At 54.8% G+C, this 10,649-nt stretch overlaps 3 pseudogenes; all 3 read right to left on the bottom strand.

The window, feature by feature from the left end:
- LOC113889054 lies at positions 1 to 120 on the bottom strand (annotated as a pseudogene).
- A 4,703-nt stretch (positions 121 to 4,823) lies between these two features.
- LOC113889053 lies at positions 4,824 to 4,943 on the bottom strand (annotated as a pseudogene).
- A 4,698-nt stretch (positions 4,944 to 9,641) lies between these two features.
- On the bottom strand, positions 9,642 to 9,761 carry LOC113889048 (annotated as a pseudogene).
- Positions 9,762 to 10,649: the final 888 nt, after the last annotated feature.

Genomic DNA, 10,649 nt, shown 5'->3' with positions numbered 1-10,649 from the left:
AGCCTCGAGCACCCGGGATTCCCAGGTGGTCTCCCATCCAAGATCCTAACCAGGCCCGACCCTGCTTAGCTTCCGAGATCAGACGAGATCGGGCGCCTTCAGGCTGATAGGGCCTGAGACGGTGGCGGTTGGCTCGGGGCGCCCTAAGAGCCTTGCGCTTCGCCTCCCTTTCGCTCTGCCCTGCAGGTCGGGCCAACGGGCCACACCTCTCGTCGCGGGGCGTGCTGTACTTGAGCCGCACGACCCGCGACCGGACTCCAGCCTGCTGACGCCGGCCCGCCCCCCCGAACACCGCCAACACCAGAGCAGCAAGCGCCTGGCCGGGCCCGGGGGCCCGAGGGGCTTCCAGGACCCCCCATTGACCGGGAGGGCGTGCGTGCGTGCGTGCGCGCGGGGCCTGGGGCTGGGCTGAGGGGTGTGGAGGTCTCGGCGCCCTCCCACCCGCGGCCACTCCAGACCCGGCCGCGCTCGCTGAGCGGGGCCTCCCCCCGATCCCATGCGCTGCTCAGGCCCGCGCGGCCCCGGAGGTGTCGGTCTTCGGCGCCCGCCGCCTCCCAACCCCCGCGGCCCAGGGGCCTCTGAACCTCCTGCGGGCCTAGGCGCAGCGAAACTTGAGCGCCCAACTTGCGCGGCACCTGTCCGGTGCCCAAACCCAGCAGAAGCCAGGAAGGCGCGGTCGAGCGGAGCGCCTCAGCCCCTCCCCTTCGCACTACCGAGGCCCCCCCTTTGCCCCCACGCCAAGCCCTCGACCTTCCTGAGAGAGCAGACGAGCCACAGGCAGGCACACAGACAGACACACAGACACTCGCACGCACCCACGCCAAGGGAGACAGCTGGCCTGCGCAAGCTCCTCAGCCAGAACCAGAGCGCCTGGGAGAGGCCGGGGCCAGACGAACGCGCCGGCGGCTGGCTGTCAGGAGATACAGAGGCAGAAATACATGAAGATTCCGAGACAGACTCCAAGACGGCAAGAGGAGATACAGACACACACACACACACACACACACACACACACACACTTGAGTGTGGTCTTTGGAATTACTTCTGTTCGTAGTTGCTGGATTGAGCCCAACTTTGATACGACCCATGGACTGCGGCCCATCAGGCTCCTCTGTCCGTGGCATTTCCCAGGCGAGGATACTGGAGTGGGTTGCCATTTCCTTCTACGGGAGGCATCTTCCGGACCCAGGGATCGAACCCCAATCTCCTGGTGCGCGGATACCTTGCCATCTGAACCAGGACATTGCTAATTCCCTAGGCAAAATACAAAGAATAGAGCTCGTGTTCTACTAAATGGAAAGATGATTTCAGAAACAGAAGCTGTCCTTTTTGGTATCTGTGAATCTTTATGTAGTTTTCGTTGATTTTTACTATTAAGGCTAAGTGAACAAGGCAAGAGAGAAACCCTAGAATTGAAAAGCAATGGACGTTTTTGAAAGAAACATGTGCAGGTGAAGCTCTCTTCCTTTTTGAGAGATGGTTAAATTCAAAATCTTGATACAACACATATGACTTTTGTGCACTTTCTTTCAAATCTCCATGACGAAGCCCTAAGGTGTCCAGGAAGAAAGGAGTAGAGGGGCAGACAAAAAGAGCAACCTTTCCCCTTGGTGCCATCTCAACCAGCTGCTTAGTTCCTTCATCTCAAGGACTATCATCTGGGCTTCTCTGCTTTGTCTGATTCTTGTTTCGGGGACCGTTTCTCGTCACAAGGCTGTCAACAGTGGGGGTGGGGGGTCTGTGTGGGGGGTGGGGAGCCCTTCTTTCCATTCCACATGAGACCCAGTGGACAATCCAGGCCCTGCCCACTGCATTGAGTGTGCAGCAACAATATCAACGGTAATGCCGGTGAACAATGCGTATTCCTGGAATCCACTCCGTTGACTACTGACTGTGTGTGGTGGTGGTCTGGAACCTAGACCTGGAAGCTTTCTGGATGATTGCAAATGACACCAAAGTCTGAGGACGATGGAAGATTGCCGGGGTCCTGCCCCGGCTGATCCAGGGTATTCGAAGCGGGGACGGTGTCGGCGACCTATTTATTTATTTAAATATTTTATCAAAGATATAAAGAGTAATAGGATGAGGATAGCTCAGTAGGAAAATTCAGTGGAGAAAAGAGGCTGAGTGGCTTGGTTTACGCGGGAGACCAATAAAACTTCAAGACAAGAAGTTTGCACCACTTACGTAGGCCGCAGGCGTCCTTCCGTTCTCCCGAAGGAGAGGAGACACTGAGGCCTCCCCGGTCGGATCTTAGAAGCCCAGGCATAATTAGTAAGCATGGTGGGTTCCGCGCTCCAGATGGAGACTCAACCAGAGTGAGAGAGAGAGCGACATGGGGAGACCAGTATTTTGAGAAACTGATCCCAATTCTTTATTTTCCATGGTCTACTTTTATACACTGAGATGTTATGCAAAAGTCACATGGGGACAGCAGTCCTGACTTTCATTAAAGTCAGGTGCTTCACACAAATGTATACAGAGGTCTTAGGGGTGTTACATCATCTTCTGGCCAGGGGGCCCTGCTGACAATTTACGACCCTCTCCTTGTGACAGCGGTCAGTCAATCAGGACACTTATTTCTCCAGGGCTGATTATTCTCAAAACAGACGCCACCCAAATAAAGTTACATTCCTACAGGGTGAGGGTGTAGTGGGTTTTAGTTAAGGAAAGAATTTACTTAGCCTAAGGTCTAACGTGATTAATATCAAAGGTTAATTCTATATATTCATTAATGTGTGTAAGGGCAGGGGATATGGAGACTTAGCAACAAACATTGGCTCAACAAATGAAAAACCCTTCACCAACACAATTTCTAATTAGCCCATTATACTTATACTAATAGTTTTCTAACTTTTCTAAGGAACCTGTTTTTAGAAGGTTTAAAGCATCTTGTGCCTCTCACGGTTGGGAGGCTGTGAGCGATCACATGTGGCCGGACAAGCCTGTCAGGCAGGCCAGAGAACCTTCAGAGGAGTTTGTAGGTTAAAACACTCTTATCACGCCCAGGAATTATTATAAACTGGAGCTCTAAGTTAACTCCTTCTCCAAAAGAGGTGGTGGGGGACAGCCCCCCGTAAAGTCAGAGGTGTAGGTGAGCACAAAGTAGTAAAGTAGGCAGGCTCTGGTTATGGGGGTAGATGCTCGAGGATTTCCAGGGGGACTCCTGAGGCTCGATCCCGCCTTTGCGTATGTCGAGCCTCCTTCCTCATGACCTTTGCCATGGGCGGAGTACCTCACTCTGGCCCCCAACAGAAGATCTTCACATTTCTGCAAGAGCCACACACCTCCAGAAGGAACCACAAGACTTGCCTGAAATGGTCAAGGTATAAGTCTTGGACTCAACGTTGGAAGGTCTCCACCTTTGCTATGGAAGTCAAACGATCTTTCTTTGAAATGAAAATGGAGCATACTGAACGTTCACATGCTTCTAGAGCATTTGAAAAGCCCTAACTTGTAGAAATCTGCTGTACGAGTTCCTTGAAAGCAAGAACCTCTATGCATGGATATGTCTTCATGCCTTAGATTGTGCCTCGAATATAGTGTACACATCAACCCAGGAAAGGAAAGAATTGACTCGCCAAATATACACAGAGATCAAAAGTGCCGAGCCAAGTGACCCCTTGAGGCTTCCAAGAGCTTTTCTGTCTTTCACACACTAAGTAAATACTGAGCACCTACGATGAGCTAGGAGGCATGTAATAAGTTTCAGGGAATAGAAGGCGGAGAGAAGAAGACACAGAGTTCCTGCTTTCACTGAGACGACTCTAATGATACATGACAGGCAGATCCTTTGAGAACCTATAGAGGGGCCTCTTCCCTCACCACAAAACCTGGGTGTCAGGGAAGGCTTTCCAGAGGCACCATTTCGTTGAGGTCCATAGGTTGAACCTAGGTAAACCAGGGTTGAGATGCAGGAAGAATTTCAGGCAGGGAAAATAGCATCTTGGAAGGCTATGTGACCAGGGAAACTTAGGACATTCAAGAAACGAAAAATGCCCTATGGGATGGAAGCCAAAGAGTGCAGAGGGCATTCCAGGCAAAAGACATCAGAGAAGAACGTGAGGAGCAAGCCTGAAGGGAAGTGGTCGTATCTTCAATATGCTGGGAAAATACGAGAGCCGTTGGAGCAGGGAGGTGACAGCATTGCATCTGCATTTCCAAAAGGTCATCTTGCTCCACATCACTAATGATTGGAGAGGCTCAACTCCAAACTCCAAGGAGGGACCACTTCACATGAGTCCGATTGGGCCTCACTGCGATGTCTGTCAATAACCAAAGCTGGAGAAGATGTGGAGCAAAGGGAACTCTCCTCCACGGTGAGTAGGAATGGGCGTGGGTAGAGCCGGTATGGAAAAGATTATGGAGGTTCCCGAAGGAACTAAAAGTGGAAGTAGATTATGGTTCAGCAGTCCGACTCCCAGGCATAGATCCACCCACAGTATAATTGAACAAGATAGATGCCCCGTTTGGGCACATCTATCTGTGCGTGCGCGCGCACATGCGCATGCGCGATGGCCTGCGAGGCAGGGGGTGGGGGGGGGTGCTGGGGATCTGGCTTGAGTCGGTGCAAGCCCCGGGATTGCCTGAGGCAAGCCAAAGGAGCCCCAGATGGAGACGGGACTGCCGGTCGTCGGGTGTCCTGGAAGCCGAATGCGAATGCGGAGGGGCTCGCGGGCCGCGCGGAGGCAACCCAGGTCTGCAGCGGGAGTCGGGGCCCCGGCCACCCGCTCCCCGCGGCCCGGGAGGGGCTGGGGCTGCGGGGGGGATCCAAGAATCGGGACGCGCGGCGGGGGCTAAAGGACCTCTTCTGGTAGGCAAAAAGCCTCGAGCACCCGGGATTCCCAGGTGGTCTCCCATCCAAGATCCTAACCAGGCCCGACCCTGCTTAGCTTCCGAGATCAGACGAGATCGGGCGCCTTCAGGCTGATAGGGCCTGAGACGGTGGCGGTTGGCTCGGGGCGCCCTAAGAGCCTTGCGCTTCGCCTCCCTTTCGCTCTGCCCTGCAGGTCGGGCCAACGGGCCACACCTCTCGTCGCGGGGCGTGCTGTACTTGAGCCGCACGACCCGCGACCGGACTCCAGCCTGCTGACGCCGGCCCGCCCCCCCGAACACCGCCAACACCAGAGCAGCAAGCGCCTGGCCGGGCCCGGGGGCCCGAGGGGCTTCCAGGACCCCCCATTGACCGGGAGGGCGTGCGTGCGTGCGTGCGCGCGGGGCCTAGGGGCTGGGCTGAGGGGTGTGGAGGTCTCGGCGCCCTCCCACCCGCGGCCACTCCAGACCCGGCCGCGCTCGCTGAGCGGGGCCTCCCCCCGATCCCATGCGCTGCTCAGGCCCGCGCGGCCCCGGAGGTGTCGGTCTTCGGCGCCCGCCGCCTCCCAACCCCCGCGGCCCAGGGGCCTCTGAACCTCCTGCGGGCCTAGGCGCAGCGAAACTTGAGCGCCCAACTTGCGCGGCACCTGTCCGGTGCCCAAACCCAGCAGAAGCCAGGAAGGCGCGGTCGAGCGGAGCGCCTCAGCCCCTCCCCTTCGCACTACCGAGGCCCCCCCTTTGCCCCCACGCCAAGCCCTCGACCTTCCTGAGAGAGCAGACGAGCCACAGGCAGGCACACAGACAGACACACAGACACTCGCACGCACCCACGCCAAGGGAGACAGCTGGCCTGCGCAAGCTCCTCAGCCAGAACCAGAGCGCCTGGGAGAGGCCGGGGCCAGACGAACGCGCCGGCGGCTGGCTGTCAGGAGATACAGAGGCAGAAATACATGAAGATTCCGAGACAGACTCCAAGACGGCAAGAGGAGATACAGACACACACACACACACACACACACACACACACACTTGAGTGTGGTCTTTGGAATTACTTCTGTTCGTAGTTGCTGGATTGAGCCCAACTTTGATACGACCCATGGACTGCGGCCCATCAGGCTCCTCTGTCCGTGGCATTTCCCAGGCGAGGATACTGGAGTGGGTTGCCATTTCCTTCTACGGGAGGCATCTTCCGGACCCAGGGATCGAACCCCAATCTCCTGGGTGGGGATACCTTGCCATCTGAACCAGGACATTGCTAATTCCCTAGGCAAAATACAAAGAATAGAGCTCGTGTTCTACTAAATGGAAAGATGATTTCAGAAACAGAAGCTGTCCTTTTTGGTATCTGTGAATCTTTATGTAGTTTTCGTTGATTTTTACTATTAAGGCTAAGTGAACAAGGCAAGAGAGAAACCCTAGAATTGAAAAGCAATGGACGTTTTTGAAAGAAACATGTGCAGGTGAAGCTCTCTTCCTTTTTGAGAGATGGTTAAATTCAAAATCTTGATACAACACATATGACTTTTGTGCACTTTCTTTCAAATCTCCATGACGAAGCCCTAAGGTGTCCAGGAAGAAAGGAGTAGAGGGGCAGACAAAAAGAGCAACCTTTCCCCTTGGTGCCATCTCAACCAGCTGCTTAGTTCCTTCATCTCAAGGACTATCATCTGGGCTTCTCTGCTTTGTCTGATTCTTGTTTCGGGGACCGTTTCTCGTCACAAGGCTGTCAACAGTGGGGGTGGGGGGTCTGTGGGGGGTGGGGAGCCCTTCTTTCCATTCCACATGAGACCCAGTGGACAATCCAGGCCCTGCCCACTGCATTGAGTGTGCAGCAACAATATCAACGGTAATGCCGGTGAACAATGCGTATTCCTGGAATCCACTCCGTTGACTACTGACTGTGTGTGGTGGTGGTCTGGAACCTAGACCTGGAAGCTTTCTGGATGATTGCAAATGACACCAAAGTCTGAGGACGATGGAAGATTGCCGGGGTCCTGCCCCGGCTGATCCAGGGTATTCGAAGCGGGGACGGTGTCGGCGACCTATTTATTTATTTAAATATTTTATCAAAGATATAAAGAGTAATAGGATGAGGATAGCTCAGTAGGAAAATTCAGTGGAGAAAAGAGGCTGAGTGGCTTGGTTTACGCGGGAGACCAATAAAACTTCAAGACAAGAAGTTTGCACCACTTACGTAGGCCGCAGGCATCCTTCCGTTCTCCCGAAGGAGAGGAGACACTGAGGCCTCCCCGGTCGGATCTTAGAAGCCCAGGCATAATTAGTAAGCATGGTGGGTTCCGCGCTCCAGATGGAGACTCAACCAGAGTGAGAGAGAGAGCGACATGGGGAGACCAGTATTTTGAGAAACTGATCCCAATTCTTTATTTTCCATGGTCTACTTTTATACACTGAGATGTTATGCAAAAGTCACATGGGGACAGCAGTCCTGACTTTCATTAAAGTCAGGTGCTTCACACAAATGTATACAGAGGTCTTAGGGGTGTTACATCATCTTCTGGCCAGGGGGCCCTGCTGACAATTTACGACCCTCTCCTTGTGACAGCGGTCAGTCAATCAGGACACTTATTTCTCCAGGGCTGATTATTCTCAAAACAGACGCCACCCAAATAAAGTTACATTCCTACAGGGTGAGGGTGTAGTGGGTTTTAGTTAAGGAAAGAATTTACTTAGCCTAAGGTCTAACGTGATTAATATCAAAGGTTAATTCTATATATTCATTAATGTGTGTAAGGGCAGGGGATATGGAGACTTAGCAACAAACATTGGCTCAACAAATGAAAAACCCTTCACCAACACAATTTCTAATTAGCCCATTATACTTATACTAATAGTTTTCTAACTTTTCTAAGGAACCTGTTTTTAGAAGGTTTAAAGCATCTTGTGCCTCTCACGGTTGGGAGGCTGTGAGCGATCACATGTGGCCGGACAAGCCTGTCAGGCAGGCCAGAGAACCTTCAGAGGAGTTTGTAGGTTAAAACACTCTTATCACGCCCAGGAATTATTATAAACTGGAGCTCTAAGTTAACTCCTTCTCCAAAAGAGGTGGTGGGGGACAGCCCCCCGTAAAGTCAGAGGTGTAGGTGAGCACAAAGTAGTAAAGTAGGCAGGCTCTGGTTATGGGGGTAGATGCTCGAGGATTTCCAGGGGGACTCCTGAGGCTCGATCCCGCCTTTGCGTATGTCGAGCCTCCTTCCTCATGACCTTTGCCATGGGCGGAGTACCTCACTCTGGCCCCCAACAGAAGATCTTCACATTTCTGCAAGAGCCACACACCTCCAGAAGGAACCACAAGACTTGCCTGAAATGGTCAAGGTATAAGTCTTGGACTCAACGTTGGAAGGTCTCCACCTTTGCTATGGAAGTCAAACGATCTTTCTTTGAAATGAAAATGGAGCATACTGAACGTTCACATGCTTCTAGAGCATTTGAAAAGCCCTAACTTGTAGAAATCTGCTGTACGAGTTCCTTGAAAGCAAGAACCTCTATGCATGGATATGTCTTCATGCCTTAGATTGTGCCTCGAATATAGTGTACACATCAACCCAGGAAAGGAAAGAATTGACTCGCCAAATATACACAGAGATCAAAAGTGCCGAGCCAAGTGACCCCTTGAGGCTTCCAAGAGCTTTTCTGTCTTTCACACACTAAGTAAATACTGAGCACCTACGATGAGCTAGGAGGCATGTAATAAGTTTCAGGGAATAGAAGGCGGAGAGAAGAAGACACAGAGTTCCTGCTTTCACTGAGACGACTCTAATGATACATGACAGGCAGATCCTTTGAGAACCTATAGAGGGGCCTCTTCCCTCACCACAAAACCTGGGTGTCAGGGAAGGCTTTCCAGAGGCACCATTTCGTTGAGGTCCATAGGTTGAACCTAGGTAAACCAGGGTTGAGATGCAGGAAGAATTTCAGGCAGGGAAAATAGCATCTTGGAAGGCTATGTGACCAGGGAAACTTAGGACATTCAAGAAACGAAAAATGCCCTATGGGATGGAAGCCAAAGAGTGCAGAGGGCATTCCAGGCAAAAGACATCAGAGAAGAACGTGAGGAGCAAGCCTGAAGGGAAGTGGTCGTATCTTCAATATGCTGGGAAAATACGAGAGCCGTTGGAGCAGGGAGGTGACAGCATTGCATCTGCATTTCCAAAAGGTCATCTTGCTCCACATCACTAATGATTGGAGAGGCTCAACTCCAAACTCCAAGGAGGGACCACTTCACATGAGTCCGATTGGGCCTCACTGCGATGTCTGTCAATAACCAAGCTGGAGAAGATGTGGAGCAAAGGGAACTCTCCTCCACGGTGAGTAGGAATGGGCGTGGGTAGAGCCGGTATGGAAAAGATTATGGAGGTTCCCGAAGGAACTAAAAGTGGAAGTAGCTTATGGTTCAGCAGTCCGACTCCCAGGCATAGATCCACCCACAGTATAATTGAACAAGATAGATGCCCCGTTTGGGCACATCTATCTGTGCGTGCGCGCGCACATGCGCATGCGCGATGGCCTGCGAGGCAGGGGGTGGGGGGGGGTGCTGGGGATCTGGCTTGAGTCGGTGCAAGCCCCGGGATTGCCTGAGGCAAGCCAAAGGAGCCCCAGATGGAGACGGGACTGCCGGTCGTCGGGTGTCCTGGAAGCCGAATGCGAATGCGGAGGGGCTCGCGGGCCGCGCGGAGGCAACCCAGGTCTGCAGCGGGAGTCGGGGCCCCGGCCAGCCGCTCCCCGCGGCCCGGGAGGGGCTGGGGCTGCGGGGGGGATCCAAGAATCGGGACGCGCGGCGGGGGCTAAAGGACCTCTTCTGGTAGGCAAAAAGCCTCGAGCACCCGGGATTCCCAGGTGGTCTCCCATCCAAGATCCTAACCAGGCCCGACCCTGCTTAGCTTCCGAGATCAGACGAGATCGGGCGCCTTCAGGCTGATAGGGCCTGAGACGGTGGCGGTTGGCTCGGGGCGCCCTAAGAGCCTTGCGCTTCGCCTCCCTTTCGCTCTGCCCTGCAGGTCGGGCCAACGGGCCGCACCTCTCGTCGCGGGGCGTGCTGTACTTGAGCCGCACGACCCGCGACCGGACTCCAGCCTGCTGACGCCGGCCCGCCCCCCCGAACACCGCCAACACCAGAGCAGCAAGCGCCTGGCCGGGCCCGGGGGCCCGAGGGGCTTCCAGGACCCCCCATTGACCGGGAGGGCGTGCGTGCGTGCGTGCGCGCGGGGCCTGGGGGCTGGGCTGAGGGGTGTGGAGGTCTCGGCGCCCTCCCACCCGCGGCCACTCCAGACCCGGCCGCGCTCGCTGAGCGGGGCCTCCCCCCGATCCCATGCGCTGCTCAGGCCCGCGCGGCCCCGGAGGTGTCGGTCTTCGGCGCCCGCCGCCTCCCAACCCCCGCGGCCCAGGGGCCTCTGAACCTCCTGCGGGCCTAGGCGCAGCGAAACTTGAGCGCCCAACTTGCGCGGCACCTGTCCGGTGCCCAAACCCACCAGAAGCCAGGAAGGCGCGGTCGAGCGGAGCGCCTCAGCCCCTCCCCTTCGCACTACCGAGGCCCCCCCTTTGCCCCCACGCCAAGCCCTCGACCTTCCTGAGAGAGCAGACGAGCCACAGGCAGGCACACAGACAGACACACAGACACTCGCACGCACCCACGCCAAGGGAGACAGCTGGCCTGCGCAAGCTCCTCAGCCAGAACCAGAGCGCCTGGGAGAGGCCGGGGCCAGACGAACGCGCCGGCGGCTGGCTGTCAGGAGATACAGAGGCAGAAATACATGAAGATTCCGAGACAGACTCCAAGACGGCAAGAGGAGATACAGACACACACACACACACACACACAC

This window comes from Bos indicus x Bos taurus, unplaced genomic scaffold (assembly GCF_003369695.1).
Source record: "Bos indicus x Bos taurus breed Angus x Brahman F1 hybrid unplaced genomic scaffold, Bos_hybrid_MaternalHap_v2.0 tig00003492_arrow_arrow_obj, whole genome shotgun sequence".
Taxonomy (NCBI): Eukaryota; Metazoa; Chordata; class Mammalia; order Artiodactyla; family Bovidae; genus Bos; species Bos indicus x Bos taurus.
The sequence above is the reverse complement of the archived record's forward strand: the minus strand, read 5'-3'. Positions and strand labels throughout refer to the sequence as shown.